This window comes from Perognathus longimembris, chromosome 1 (genome assembly GCF_023159225.1).
Source record: "Perognathus longimembris pacificus isolate PPM17 chromosome 1, ASM2315922v1, whole genome shotgun sequence".
NCBI classification, from domain to species: Eukaryota; Metazoa; Chordata; class Mammalia; order Rodentia; family Heteromyidae; genus Perognathus; species Perognathus longimembris.
This window is the reverse complement of record NC_063161.1, coordinates 275,957-292,093: the sequence shown is the minus strand read 5'-3', so window position 1 is coordinate 292,093 and position 16,137 is coordinate 275,957.

The window sequence follows — 16,137 nt, the reverse complement described above, 5'->3', positions numbered from 1 at the left end:
CTAGGAAGTATATATATATACATATATATATTAAAAAAAAAGCTGTCATGAGATAGACTGGCATTTCAGTTCCAGCTCCACAGCTCTCAGCTGAGTAGAATGCTTTCCCCATCTCAGATTTGGACAATACTGACATCACAGGGCTGTTGTAAAGATTAGATCACAATAAGTGTAAAGGGCTCACATAGCGTTTGGCACATAGTTATTCCTCCCCTGCCTTTGATTATTACTTTGCAAATACTCTTCAAGCACAGCTGAGGACTGGGGAGATTAAAGTGGAAGACATTTTTAACAATCATAAATTAAAAAAAATCTTTGCTATGATGGTAACACAATAGTGAGCTTATTTTGGAAAAAATGCACTAAAATGAAAGCTTTGTGTGGATATGCTATGAAGATATAATCTTACCCTCAAGAGATCTTCAGTGTGTGATATGAGAATAAGACCACATGACAAACAAGAAGGTAACAGATGGCAGTATTAATAAAATATAGATATGAAGCTATAGAGCCTGTATTGGAGTTAGTTTTGTTCTAAAATATAAAATGATTAACACATTTTAAGATTAAAAATTATCAAGTTAATCTTCCAGGACTCTGCTGGGAATTGAAGATGTCCCATTGAGACCAAGTATTTTTTCTGAATTTGGTCTTCTTTGATCCAAACCTTGACTCCCCATACATATCAGCTGCACTGCCTTGGACAACTCACACACACATATTTTTTAATTTTTAGTTTAATTTATTTTTTGAACTCTGGGCTTGGGTACTACCTCTTGAATCACAGATCTACTTCTGGATTTATTTTTTATTTTTTATTTTTTGTAGTTAATTGAAGGTAAGAGTCCTATGGACTTTTCTGCCTTGGCTGGCTTCAAACCATGATCCTCAGATCTCAGCCTCCTGAGTAGCATGGTATGAACCACAAGCACCCAGCTTCACTTATATTTCAACAATACAGTTTTGTGACTTATAAAAGGCAATTGTCGGGGCTGGGAATATGGCCTAGTGGCAAGAGTGCTTGCCTTGTATACATGAAGCCCTGGGTTCGATTCTTCAGCACCATATATACAGAAAAGGCCAGAGGTGGGCCTGTGGCTCAAGTGGTAGAGTGCTAGTGTTGAACAAAAAGAAGCCAGGGACAGTGCTCAGGCCCTGAGTTCAAGCCCCAGGATTGGCAAAACCAAAATAAAACCAAGACTATTACTCCAAAGCTGGGCACTTGCTACTCAGGAGGCAGAGACCTGAGGATCATGGCAGGAAAATCCATTTCTCATCTCCAATTAACCACCAGAAAGCCGAAAGTGGAGTTGTGGATCTAAGTGACAGAGTGCTAGCCTTGTGCAAAAGAGCTCAGAGATAGTGCCTAAACCCCAAGTTCAAGCCCTATAACAACAACAACAAAAAGGCAATTGTCAATAGTAATGTATTTTATGGGCTAGAGTTTTGGTGAGGATTAAATTATTTAAATTATGTATGATTCAGCACAGAAACTATCCTAATAAGCACATAATGTCATATCTACTGCAATTTAAAATGTTGAACTCTAAGTCACTTAAGATTCTTTCTTGAGGGGCTAGGAATATGGCCTAGTGGCAAGGGTGCTTGCCCCATATACATGAAGACCTGGGTTCAATTTCCCAGCACCACATATACAGAAAACGGCCAAAAGTGGTGCTGTGGCTCAAGTGGTAGAGTGCTAGCCATGAGCAAAAGGAAGCCGGGGACAGTGCTCAGGCCCTGAGTTCAACCCCCAGGACTGGCCAAAAAAAAAAAAAAGATTCTTTCTTGACCATTATCAATATAGATTACTTCATTTGCACATATTTGATGCTGTTCTATATATCTATAAGGCCCTGGGCTAGGTAAGACAAGAAAAAAAATATACCAATAAGGCTGTCAGGAAATTTCATGAAGAAATGAGCCAGATGTCCTTAGAATAGAAAAAGAAAGGCCTAAGATATGGTGTGTTATTCTCATTGTCCATGTGGATATGTGAGGAGAGCCTTCTTGGCCCTCACCGTAGAATTAGTGGCCTCCACTAAATTCTCTTGTGACTCCAGAGTCTCTCTCATCATGGCATCTCTCAGCTGGTGTGTGGATAGTGGACTTGTCTACCTTCTGAATGAGAGTATGAAGTCCCGGACAGTGCTTTCCAATGAACTATTCCTAGTGTTCAATTCAGGTCTAGAAAAATATAGAGCATTGGATAAATGTTGGCTGAATAAAGAAAAGGAATGCCCAAGTAGGGTAAAGCTCTGAATCTGAAAGACAATTCTGGATTCTCCCCTCCCGCCATCATCTTTGCGATTTGGAAGGTGAGGAATGAAAGGCTCTCTAGCAGACCTGAGACAGATCTGCTAGCTCTGAAGTAATCAGTGCATACCTTCTCAGCACTTTCTCTCTGCTCCATAGTCTTAGTGATAATGCCCCTCTCTGCCCACAGCCTCATTGTCCTGTTTGTGTTAAGGATTCAGACCTTGCTCTTAAACCCCAGGTCTAGATATACACCTGTCTTCTGCACTTCTTAGGAATGTTCCCTAAGAATTTCAAACTCAACAACCTAAGCTAACTCACTGTTTTCATTTTTTTTCCCAAATCTTTCTTCTTGGGAGGGGGCACTAATGTCTAATCTCCTTCTATTCTGTCACCCAGTGAATGGTACCACTCTTTGCCTAGTAGGCCTCAGACAGAAACATAACATAATATTTAAGTTCTTTATTTCTTGTCTTCCTGACCTAATTAATGACTGGAATGCCGTTTTTTATGTGTTCTTTTTTTTTTTTTTTTTTTTTTTTGGCCAGTCCTGGGCCTTGGACTCAGGGCCTGAGCACTGTCCCTGGCTTCTTTTTTGCTCAAAGCTAGCACTCTGCCACTTGAGCCACAGCGCCACTTCTGGCCGTTTTCTGTATATGTGGTGCTGGGGAATCGAACCCAGGGCCTCATGCATACGAGGCAAGCTCTCTCGCCACTAGGCCATATCCCCAGCCCCAGTTTTTTATGTGTTCTTGAGGTAATTTTTTTAAGTCTATGAGTCAGGAAGTTCAATGCTTGGGAGCTACTAACAAAGGAAACTTTGATTTGTGAAATTCACATCCTGTTCTTTAAAGTCTCTCTTATCCATTCTCCTCCCTTCCCTCAAGGATATTGCTTTAAAAGAAGTCTATTTCATTATCTACATTGATTACACCACACTGAGAATCTACTGTGTATCAAACACCTGCTATGTCTCTGTAGCCACAGCACAGTATCTGTGGGTCAAGACAGACAAAATTCATGCTCTTACAGAGCTTCTATTACAGGAAAAGAGTATGCAATGTATAAGTGGTTCATAAAGATATATTCAGTTTGTGGTAATTGCTACAAAGCAAATAACCCAGGTAGTATGATAAGAAGAATCTTTTATGTAGAAGGGGCACTTTTTTTCTTCTTCTTTTTTTTTTTTTTTTTTTTTTGTTGGTCATGGGGCTTGAGCTCAGGACCTGGGAGCTGTCCCTGAAGTCTTTTGCTCAAGGCTAGCACTCTACTACTTTGAGCCACAGCAGCGCCATTTCTGATTTTCTGGTGGTTAGTTGCTGGTGAGAGTCCCACGGACTTTCCTGCCCCAGCTGGCTTTGAACTGCCATCCTCAGATCTCAGCCACCTGGATAGCTAAGATTATGGGTGTGAGCCACCAGTACCCAGCTAGAAGGGGCACTTTAACTAGAAAAGTATGTTTGCTGATGAAGTGACCTTTTGGTGTTGAAGACTGTACCCAGGGCCTTGTGCATCCTAAGCAAGTGCTGTACATCTGAGCCAATCCTTGAACTGACATGTGACAAAAGTATTGGCTGGGTTAAGATGTGGAGGAGAGAGTTCTAGACAGAAGGAATGACTAAAGAAAAGGTAAGCATGGCCCTGATTGTTTTAAGAAATATAAAAAAAGTATAGGAAGGTGCTTATTAGATGAATGGTATGAGATGAGACCAGCTAAGTAGGTAAGAATTTAAGCTATTTTGTTTTGTTTATTTATTTTTTTGCTAGTCCTGGGGCTTGAACTCAGGGCCTGAGCACTGTCCTTGAGCTCTTTTTGCTCAAAGCTAGCACTGTACCACTTGAGCCACAGTACCACTTGTGGCTTTTTCTGTGTATGTGGTACCCAGGAACCGAACCCAGGACTTCATGCATGCTAGGCAAGCACTCTATCACTAGGCCAAACTCCTGGTCCAAATTTAAGCTATTTTGAAAGTGAGTAAAGCCTGTAGAGTTTGAGAGCAGGGGTTATGTGATTAGGTCTTTGGCTGGTATTTGAAGGATGGACTGTTGTAGAAGGTTAAGAGGAAGCAAGAGCAGTAAACCAGTTCAGTTAGGAAAGCACTGTGATGCTTTAAAGATATCTGATCTGTTTTTGTTTGGGGGGCAGGGAGTGGAGGGGCTATGGGGAGAGGAGCAGCACTAGGACACTGTTAAAGATTACAGTAACTTGAACTAGGGTGTAATAATACCAATAAGAAGTAAATGGAGGGGCTGGGAATATGTCTTAGTAGCAGTGCTTGCACTCTACCACTAAGCCACCCTCTCAGCCCTGTCTTCACTTTTTACTTAACTATTTCCATAGCTTCTATTTATACTTCCCACTTAGCTTCAGCTTGCCCAGCTCTGCTCTGGGGTGATCTTGTTGACATGCTAGTCTGTCTGTTTGAAATCCTTCAATAGCTATTTGTTTTAGGATAAAATACAATTTCTTGGTCTGGGGAATATGCCTCAGTGGTAGAACACTTGTCTTGTATACATGAGGCCCTAGGTTTGATTCCCAGCACCACATTCTTACTAGATAAAAAGACCTTCACAGTCAAGCTCCTAAGAACTCCCCCTGCCTACCTTATTATCCATTTGTGAATTGGGACCCCAATCATTTTTAAAAAGCTTTGAAAGGGGCTGGGAATATGGCCTAGTGGCAAGTGTTTGCCTCATATACATGAAGCCCTGGGTTCGATTCCTCAGCACCACACATATAGAAAATGGACAGAAGTGGCACTGTGGCTCAAGTGGCAGAGTGCTAGCCTTGAGCAAAAAGAAGCCAGGGACAGTGCTCAGGCCCTGAGTCCAAGGCCCAGGACTGACCAAAAAAAAAAAAAAAAAAAAAAGCTTTGAAAAATCTGTAACTTAATTAGGTATTATTTAAAACCTATGAGTTGCTGGAAACAGTGGCTCACATCTGTAATCCCAGCCATTTAGGAGCCTGAGATCTGAGGATGACAGTTTGAGGCCAGCCTGGGCAGGAAAGCCTGTGAGACTCTTATCTCCAATTAATTGCCCCAAAAGATGGAAGTGGATTTGTGGCTCAAGTGGTAGGGCATTAGCCTTGAGCACAAAAGCTCAAGGATAGCACCCATGCCCTGAATTCAAGCCCCAGGACTAGCACACACACACACAAAAACCAAAACAACTATGATATATTTTATAGTCTCAGGAGACATAATGAAAAGAGAACCATGAAAAGAACTCAAAACTATAAAAGTTAGAAGAATATCTAGTTTTCTTGCAAAAGCCAAACAAATGCAAAATGAAATAGAATAGTGGTTCCTGCCTGTAATCCTAACTACCCAGTTAACTGAGATCCAAGGATTGTGGTTCAAAGTAAGCCTGGGCAAGAAAGTTTGTGAAACCTATCTTCAATTAACCAACAAAAAGCTGGAATTGAAGGTGTTGTTCAAGTAAGAGTACCAGCCTTGACTGATAAACCTAAGGGACATTGTCCAGGCCCTGAGTTCAAGTTCAAACTCCAGAACTGGCACACACACACACACACACGTCGGGCTCTCTCTCTCTCGACTTCCCCTCCCTTGCCGGGGGAAGGGGCTTGTCTGCCCCTTCCTGGGTGGTCCATTATCGCTCACGCGGGAGCAATGGCCACGGGTAGCCTCGGTGGCGTGTGGTCGCAGGGTGCCCAAAACTGCCAAGAAGGACAGGGATGCGCGGCCCCTGGAGAAAACCTCTAGGGCTTCTGTTTATTCAAATGAGGAGCCTCCCAGATATACCCCAAAGGCGGGCACAAGAGAGGGGCCCCTGATTGGTCCCAAGGGGCTGTCTCTCAAGTGATGTCAGACTTCCTTCTCTTCCTGTTAAAGACAGGAAGGGGAGGGACAGGCTGAGGTCAGCTGTGGCCCCTTAAAGGTGCAGCTGACCCCAACACACACACACACACACACACACACACACACACACACACACACACACTGGAATTTTATATAAGTGAAGTGAGCAAATAGTCCACACAACTTAAATATTACATTATAACCTAATTCTTCTACCATCACACAGATTTTCAATTCTACCCACACAGAATTATCCCATTCCTCTGTGTGTGTGTGTGTGTGTGTGTGTGTGTGTGTGTGTGTGTGTGTGTATTTCTAGGGATTGAACCCAAGGCATTTGTGAATGCTAGGCAAGTGTTTTACCACTGACTACATCTCCAGCTTCAAGTTATAATCATACAATTTTTAAAATTAAAATTTACTCAACGGGGAGAAAATGAGGGAATGGGTGACATTGTCTAAAAAGAAATGTATTCATTTCCTGACTTATGTAACTGTAACCCCTTTGTACATCACCTTTATAATAACAATAAAAATTAAAATTTATGGTTACTAGGACTCTTTCAGATAAGTTGGAAGAAGATCAGTGAGTGCAATATTCTTGGTATAGACATTAAAGTGGAAAAGAATAGATGAGGTTAAAAAAAAAAAAAGAAGATGGTGCAGGGTGCTGATGGCTCATGTATGTAATCCTAAGTACTCAGAGGACTTAGAGCTAAGGATCATAAGTCAAAGCTCGCATGGGCAGAAATCCATGAAACTCATATCTCCAATTAACTTCCAAAAGTGGGAAGTGGAGCTGTGGCTCAAGTGCACTAACCTTGAGCACAAAAGCCCAAGGACAGCATACAGGCCTTAAATTCAAGCCTCATGACTGGCCCCCAAAAATAAAAGTAGAAGAAAGAATTATGGCAGCCCTTGTAGGTCATAGAGAAAACTTCAGCTTTTGCCTTGAGTGAGATGGGCTCCTGGAAGGTGATAATAGGACTTACATGTTAAGGAATCATTGGAATAATGCAGGTGAAAGACAGTAATAGTTAGGACCAGCATAGAAATAGTGGAAGTAGAATGAAGTAAACTGATTCAGAATAAATTTTAAAATCATGGTTGATAAAATTTACTAAGTCAGTATGGAACATGAGAGACAGAAAGGAGTTAAAGACATTTTAAAGCAAGTGAAAGAGTTGCTCTTAGAATTATATGTATTTTTAGAGCAAAGGACCAAATAAAAGGGGGAGGGGTTCCCTGCAAACTACCTCTCAGTGCCTGGAATTTACCTTTTCCTAATATACTGCCAAAGCTTTTACATGGTTTTCATTAAAAACAAAGACCTTTACTTTTGTTTTATTTCTAATCTACATCTAAAGTTATGTTTCCTATACAATTTCTAATTATGTACTACAAATTATTTTCCTTGACTTGAGGTCATATGTAATAGAAAACTATACTTACTGTATCATGAACAATGATATTAGGTAATTTATGTAGAAATTTGTAGTTCATTCAGGCAATCACTTCAAAATTAAAGCTGTTAGTATTGTTTTACTTAGTTGCAAAAAGAATCCTAATAGTTTGAAGAACTTAAAATAAGAAAGCCTTGAAAAGGAATCAGTTCATGAAGTACAGCTTATTTTCTTCACTTGGGGTTTTCTAGTTTTTTTTTTTTTTTTTTTTTTTTTTGGCCAGTCCTGGGCCTTGGACTCAGGGCCTGAGCACTGTCCCTGGCTTCTTCCCGCTCAAGGCTAGCACTCTGCCACTTGAGCCACAGCGCCGCTTCTGGCCGTTTTCTGTATATGTGGTGCTGGGGAATCGAACCTAGGGCCTCGTGTATCCGAGGCAGGCACTCTTGCCACTAGGCTATATCCCCAGCCCCGGTTTTCTAGTTTTTAAAATTAATCAAAATTACAAATTTTGGAAACAAAAAATAAAGAAAGGAGTTAAAGAGAATGCTATAGCTTTTGGTTAATCAATCAGAAATATAAATATTATTGACTGAGATTGAGGATAACCAGACAAGGCTGGTTTGTGTGAGAAAGGAAGAACTCAGTTTTGCACATATTAAGTTTAATATGACCTCAAGACATCCAAGTGGTATTGGATAATTAAATGTAGGAGCCAGGTGCCAAGTGGCTTATGCCTGTAATCCTTGCTACTCAGGAAGCTGAGATCTGAGGATCATGTTCAAAGCCAGCCCAGACAGGAAAGTCTCTTAGACTCTTATTTCCAATTAACCACCAGAAAACTGGAAATGGCGCTGTGGCTCAGAGTAGTAGAGCACTAGCCTTGTGCAAAAAGAGCTCAGGGACAGTGCCTAGGCCCAAAGTTCAAGCCCTAGAACTGACCAAAAGAAAAAAGAAAAAAATCTTTTCTTATGACCCTGCCTTACTATCGGGCATATCTCCAAAAGAGAGTAAAGCAATCTTCCAGACACTTGCATATCTATGTTCACAGGAGTCAAATAATGTAATCAGCTGAGATGCCCAGGAGTAGGTAAACATAAAGAAGATGTGATAGAGATATGAAATATTATGCAGCCATAAAGAAAAAGTCAATCATGTTATTTGTAGGAAAATGAACGCCTTGGAAGCCAAAAGAAGAAAGTAGACAAAGAATGTCCAATATCAAATAATAAATATCAGATAAATAATCGGATGACAATCTGGAGATCATTAACAATCTTAACAGTTTCTTTTCTTTTTGTTGGTCATGGGGCTTGAACTCTGGGCCTACACACTGTCCCTGAGCTCTTCGGCTCAAGGATAGTGCTCTACCACTTGAGCCACAGCACCACTTCCGGTTTTCTGGTGGTTAGTGGTAGATAAGCACCTCATGGACTTTCCCTCCCTGGCTGTGTTTGAACCACGATCCTGAGATCCCAGCCTCCTGAGTAGCTAGAATTACTTGCGTGAGCCACCTGTGCCCAGTCAATCTTAACAGTTTCTATAAAACTGCAGGAACAAAAGCCTGAGAAGTAGAAACTTGTAAGTTGGCTTCAAAGAGAAGCTGAGAAATATTCTAATACTAGAATGTAATGTGGAATTATAGATGTATTTGGTTTTTAAGTTGGGAGATACTACACCAGTGTTAAATATTACAAAAGGGCTCAATAAATTCAAAGTATTTGATTTGGGTGTCAGAGGTCATCTCAGTGAAATCTTTTTCAGGGGATCAGCAAAACTATCAATAATATTTCTATGAACTGAAGAGCTAATGGATCAGTGGCTAGGACTATGGCCTAGTGGTAGAGTGCTTGCTTGCCTTGCATACATGAAGCCATGGGGTCGATCCTCAGCAACACATATATAGAAAAATCCAGAAGTGGTACTGTGGCTCAAGTGGTAGAGGGCTAGCCTTGAACAAAAGGAAGCCAGGGACAGTACTAAGGCCCTGAGTTCAAGCCCTAGGACTGGGAAAAAAAAAGAGTTAATGGATCATTACAGGAGTTGGAGGTATGACGATTGAGATTCAAGGCTGGACAAATATGAAACCCTATGTAAAAAATAAACCAAAGGCAAAAAGGATCGAGTCCAATCTTCAGCACCGTTTTTTTTTTTTTTAAAGGAATTACACAGAGCAGATAGTGTGGATTTAGATGAGGAAAACTAAAAGGTATAGAGTGGGGGCTGGGGATATAGCCTAGTGGCAAGAGTGCCTGCCTCGGATACACGAGGCCCTAGGTTCGATTCCCCAGCACCACATATACAGAAAACGGCCAGAAGCGGCGCTGTGGCTCAAGTGGCAGAGTGCTAGCCTTGAGCGGGAAGAAGCCAGGGACAGTGCTCAGGCCCTGAGTCCAAGGCCCAGGACTGGCCAAAAAAAAAAAAGGTATAGAGTGAAATTTGTGTGTGTGTGTCTGTGTGTGTGTGTGTTAAATTCTTCACATTTCTAGGTTTGTGAAAAGTCTGGTTGAACAGAAAGAGTAACAGGTAATGCAGAGTCTGGTCTCAGACAGGTAAAGGGACATCTTACTCTATGAAAATAGGGCAAGATAGAGAACAGAAATAGAATTGAGGTCATGGCCCATTGGTAGAGTGCTTGCCTCACAAGTTCAAGCCTCAGTACCACTACCAGGGGAAAAAAGATAAGGATAGATGGCAGGAGAAGAGGAATTCAGCATTGATGGTATCTAAATGCCCCATAGATAGCAACATAAAAGTTTTTTTCTAAGTTTCCTTCTAAGAATGGACTTCCTTGTTTTGAGAACTGTCAGTGCTTAAGCATGTGTTAGAGAAGCAGTAGTGGGGTGGATAAGGCTGCATGGCTACAGTCCCTCAGGAACCCTAGAATGAAACAGAGTAAGTGGATGGAGTAAAACAAGCCTGGAAGTACAAAACATTTATGGCAGATAGACCAGGAAAGGACAATGAGGCATAAGAGATCAGTTTAAGAAGAGAGCAAGATGATACTAAGGATGATGTAGACATAAACACATATTTCTATGAATTGAGGGACACATAGATTGGGGAATTGAGAAAGAAACAGCTAAAAAGAATGGAGGCTATGGCCTCCACATCTCAGAGATGTTTGTGTGTTTCTCTGCATCTCAGAGAAAGGATAGATCTGGAAAGAACATCCAGGGAGAGGATATGAGCTGAAGTGGAGCAAAGAGGCCTTATTATTAGAGTTCATGGCATGGGGGTGGCTGTGGGTTGACTGCAAGGCTGAGATGCACAGTGTCAGGGTGTGAAAAATTGAGGACTTGGGATGTACATTGTGAGGAGGCTGAGGTGAGGGGCCTGTGGGGTGAGAGGCTGAGGTGAGGGGCCTGTGGGGTGAGAGGCTGAGGTGAGGGGCCCTCGGGTGTGGGGTGGGAGGCTGAGGTGAGGTGCCCTCGGGTGTGGGGTGGGAGGCTGAGCTGAGGGGCCCTCGGGTGTGGGGTGGGAGGCTGAGGTGAGGGGCCCTCGGGTGTGGGGTGGGAGGCTGAGGTGAGGGGCCCTCGGGTGTGGGGTGGGAGGCTGAGGTGAGGGGCCCTCGGGTGTGGGGTGGGAGGCTGAGGTGAGGGGCCCTCGGGTGTGGGGTGGGAGGCTGAGGTGAGGGGCCCTCGGGTGTGGGGTGGGAGGCTGAGGTGAGGGGCCCTCGGGTGTGGGGTGGGAGGCTGAGGTGAGGGGCCTGTGGGGTGGGAGGCTGAGGTGAGGGGCCCTCGGGTGTGGGGTGGGAGGCTGAGCTGAGGGGCCCTCGGGTGTGGGGTGGGAGGCTGAGGTGAGGGGCCCTCGGGTGTGGGGTGGGAGGCTGAGGTGAGGGGCCCTCGGGTGTGGGGTGGGAGGCTGAGGTGAGGGGCCCTCGGGTGTGGGGTGGGAGGCTGAGGTGAGGGGCCCTCGGGTGTGGGGTGGGAGGCTGAGGTGAGGTGCCCTCGGGTGTGGGGTGGGAGGCTGAGGTGAGGGGCCCTCGGGTGTGGGGTGGGAGGCTGAGGTGAGGGGCCTGTGGGGTGGGAGGCTGAGGTGAGGGGCCCTCGGGTGTGGGGTGGGAGGCTGAGGTGAGGGGCCCTCGGGTGTGGGGTGGGAGGCTGAGGTGAGGGGCCCTCGGGTGTGGGGTGGGAGGCTGAGGTGAGGGGCCTGTGGGGTGAGAGGCTGAGGTGAGAGGCCTGTGGGGTGGGAGGCTGAGCTGAGGGGCCCTCGGGTGTGGGGTGGGAGGCTGAGGTGAGGGGCCCTCGGGTGTGGGGTGGGAGGCTGAGGTGAGGGGCCCTCGGGTGTGGGGTGGGAGGCTGAGGTGAGGGGCCTGTGGGGTGAGAGGCTGAGCTGAGGGGCCCTCGGGTGTGGGGTGGGAGGCTGAGGTGAGGGGCCCTCGGGTGTGGGGTGGGAGGCTGAGGTGAGGGGCCCTCGGGTGTGGGGTGGGAGGCTGAGGTGAGGGGCCCTCGGGTGTGGGGTGGGAGGCTGAGGTGAGGGGCCCTCGGGTGTGGGGTGGGAGGCTGAGGTGAGGGGCCCTCGGGTGTGGGGTGGGAGGCTGAGGTGAGGGGCCCTCGGGTGTGGGGTGGGAGGCTGAGGTGAGGGGCCCTCGGGTGTGGGGTGGGAGGCTGAGGTGAGGGGCCCTCGGGTGTGGGGTGGGAGGCTGAGGTGAGGGGCCTGTGGGGTGGGAGGCTGAGGTGAGGGGCCCTCGGGTGTGGGGTGGGAGGCTGAGGTGAGGGGCCCTCGGGTGTGGGGTGGGAGGCTGAGGTGAGGGGCCCTCGGGTGTGGGGTGGGAGGCTGAGGTGAGGGGCCCTCGGGTGTGGGGTGGGAGGCTGAGGTGAGGGGCCTGTGGGGTGGGAGGCTGAGGTGAGGGGCCCTCGGGTGTGGGGTGGGAGGCTGAGCTGAGGGGCCCTCGGGTGTGGGGTGGGAGGCTGAGGTGAGGAGTCCCAGCTGTCAGAGGTGACAGGCCTGGGTTGTGGGGGAGGCATACAGGTGAGGAATCTGTAAGGTGGTGTGAGGTGGTGGACCCCGCTGAGGACGTCGCCTCAGGGTCCAGGTGGAACTCGGGGGTGGGGGCGCACTGGAAGGGTCCGTGCCCCAGGCACGCCCGCCTCGCTCACCTCAGGCTGGGCCCGCGCTCCGCTGGGCTGGCGGCTCCGCTGACCCTGGCGGCCTGAGGCAGAAGTTGGCTCCCATCAACGACGCCCCGCCCCTTTCCGTTACTAGACCCGCCCTTATAACCGGCTTCTAGCCTTCATTGGCTGACCTCCCTGGAGGAAGGGGCGGGGCCTACCCCAGCAGTGCCTGTTCTGTGGTCTCCAGTGGGCGCATCCTGGATAAGGACGGCCTGAAGTTGAGCTAGACTGGAAATGAAATTAGGGGCCACCAAGATGAGCGGTGGCGGGACCTGCCCGGTGGCTCCTGAACATTATGTCCGTCACTTACGTGTCTCTGTGTAAGGCCATGTGCTCCTGAACATTATGTCCGTCACTTACGTGTCTCTGTGTAAGGCCATGTGCATAGGGCCCTGGCCGGCCACGGTGTCGCTAGTGTTCAGGACACACTCGGCATAAAAGGTGCTTGTAAACATCCGCTAAATGTCCATTCTTTCCAATTTCACCACTACTATGTGTGGTCAACTTTGTCACACTTGCCTTCCAGAGTCTGAGACCAAATCTCGGGAATGAGACGGGGGATGAAGCTCAGGGGGATGATGCAGGGGTACACACACGCACATAAAGTTGAAAAGCGCTTGTCTCTGGTGCCAGCCCGCGTCTGTCTGAACTCCTATTTTCGGGCCAGTAGGTGGCACAGAGCTAGCAAGGACAGGCAATAGAGCAGTTCAGCAGTTAGTAGCCATGAGAATAAAGCTCTGGTTGGGAGAAGGCTGTACAAGGCCAACCCAAGACTAGGGTGAAAGTTAAAAAAAGAATTCTGGCTTCTGGAGACAGGATGGAGATGCTGCTGTTTGGGTATATATAACTATGGGTGTGTGGACAAAGGCATAGTTCTAGAGGAAGGAAATACACTACACCAAAAGTGATTTCAAAGGCAGATTTGAGAGGTTGGGGATCTAGCTTATTGCAAGAGTGCTTGCCTGGCAAGTGCAAGGCCCTGAATTTAGACCTCAGCTTGGAGTGGGAAAAAATACTAACAGGCAGATTTTTTTTGACTTGGAAATATATTTTTATTTATATTTTTCTTCACCACACTCCACAAAATTGTTATAGCAATTTAGAAAAATACAACAGGACAAAAAGATCAGTAATTAAGGAGATTGGGCGAAGGAAAAATAAAGGGAGGGCAGGATTAGATAAGCTTTCAGCAACATAATACACCAGTTTTGCTAGAAGAGTTCACTTTCTGCCTCTCCTCCAGCTTTTCCTAACAAAGTCTGGGGGGTTTTCTGATCCTTACTGAGTGAATATATTTCAGAGACCTCCTGTAATCATATGAAAATGAATTTCACATGGTTGTAAAGTAGTTTAGAATTTGGGGCCTGAAGCCAGCCTTTCTGTGTTCAATTCTGGCTCTACTATTTACTCTCAGTTCTCTAATCTGTAAAACAGACTTACTAATTCATGTATACATAGTCATGAGGATAAAATAAATGAATAGTTGTAAAGTGTACTAACAGGCAGATTCGACAGGGCTTAGTAATGTGAGAGGTGAGGGAGAAATGGCTTAGTAGCTGAAAGGTGATACGGGCTGAGATAGGAAAGAGTGGAAGACGCCAATTTGGCTTTGAACACCTGTTCATTTGAATCATTCTAAAAACTTCCTGGTTTCCACTAAAACTGGGGCCTACTGAATTTTCTCTCAAAGTTTATAATCCTTAGCAGACTAATTTCAGAGGAGGAAAATAGCTGAAGTTAAGCCATACAGTTATGGACACAGAATCTATTTATTGGGGAGACTGCTGCCTGGGCCATACTTATTTAATAAGCTGGTAGGCTCTTGCCTCTTAGGAACTGGTTTTCTGACTGTCCTTTCCTATCTATGAGCTGCCCTCATACTTCCAATTATTCTTCCTTTTGTGTTGACAGGCCAGTAATGATTTTAAAAATAATAATACCCCAGGAAAACATGAATTAGGATTAACTCTGATGGGTAATACAGTCAGCCTTGAGGAAGAATAGGGGTTTACCTGTCTGAAAAAGGGACCAGGGTTCCAGGAAACATGTCTACTGAGGGTAAAGGCAAAGGTTTGGATGTGTTTGCCTTCCTTGAGGGAATGAAAGAGGAGACTCTGGAAAAATAGGTTTGGCTGGAGTGTAGGTGGCCTTGAGTTAAGTACTCTGCCGAGCTGATGGAGCTGTGCTCTCTACAACATTGTTCAGTCTTTAGGCTATGAAAGTTTAGCTTTCAGGAAGTCCAGGAGATGTCAGTCTGATAATGTCCATGCCCTTTTGCATCTGAAACCAGTTAATTATCACCAAATGTTTCCAGTACATACTGGGAACACAGCCAGACTATATGACTTAGATTTTCTTAGAATATGAGTTCTGGCCTGTAGGATGTAGATAATGTACTGCATCACTTCCAGGTGAGGTCTCTCTTCTTCTCCCCCTATATGCCTGCTCTATATACCTGATTCTGAAGTCAGGGCTTCTGTCAAACGAAATCCTCAAATAATGGTATGAAGCAGAACAATCTCAGTCAATTGGATTTGGTCTGAACAAGAGTTGAGGTTATATTAGGTTAAGCAAATGAATTTTTTTTTTTTTTTGCCAGTCTGGAAACTCAGGGCCTGGACACTATCCCTGACTTTCTTTTGCTCAAGACTAGCACTCTACCACTTGAGCTACAGTCCCACTTCTGGCTTTTTGGGGGTAGTTTTTTTGAAGAAGCTCACAAACTTTCCTGCCCAGGCTGGCTTTGAATTGCAGTCCTCAGATCTCAGCCTCCTACATAGCTAGGATTATAGGTATGAGTCACCAGTGACCAGCAAGCCAATTAAATTGTAAGATTTATCTGTTAAGATTGCTAATCTCAACTGATGCAGAGTTCCAAACTCCCAGGACATAAAGGAGCTTTATTTGGGTCTGATGATCACTAGAGGATGATTTATATACAGTTTTAGCACTATAGGTTCTACTCTGACTTATTTTAACCAGGTATGAACCTGATGTAAGAACTTCAAGCACTGAATTTCAAAATGTTAAATGAGTTTGTCGAAACTCTCTATTAACTATTCTTCTGGAGATTGGGTAACCTCCCCAAACTACCAAAGCTCAGACATTTTATAGGGGAGGTTACACAGGCACCCACAAGAATCAGAAATCTATAAAAATATTTTGAAAGTTCAAGAAAGCTTGGATATGGAATGGAATGTAAACTTTTGTGAGCATAGTTATACTTTTTTTCTTTTTTTTTGGTGCTAGAGACCAAATACGGTGCCTTACACATGCTAGGTAAACAGTCTACCACTATAGCCCAGCCCACAGCTTTACCTTTTTGTTGTTGTTGTTATTGGGATTTTGAATTCAAGGCCTGGCACTGGCTCAAAAGGTGCTATACCGGGCTGGGAATATAGCCTAGTGGCAAGAGTGCTTGACTCCTATACATGTAGCCCTGGGTTCGATTCCCCAGCACCACATATACAGAAAACGGCCAGAAGTGGCACTGTGGCTCAAGTAGAGTGCTAGCCTTGAGCAAAGAGAAGCCAGGGACAGTGC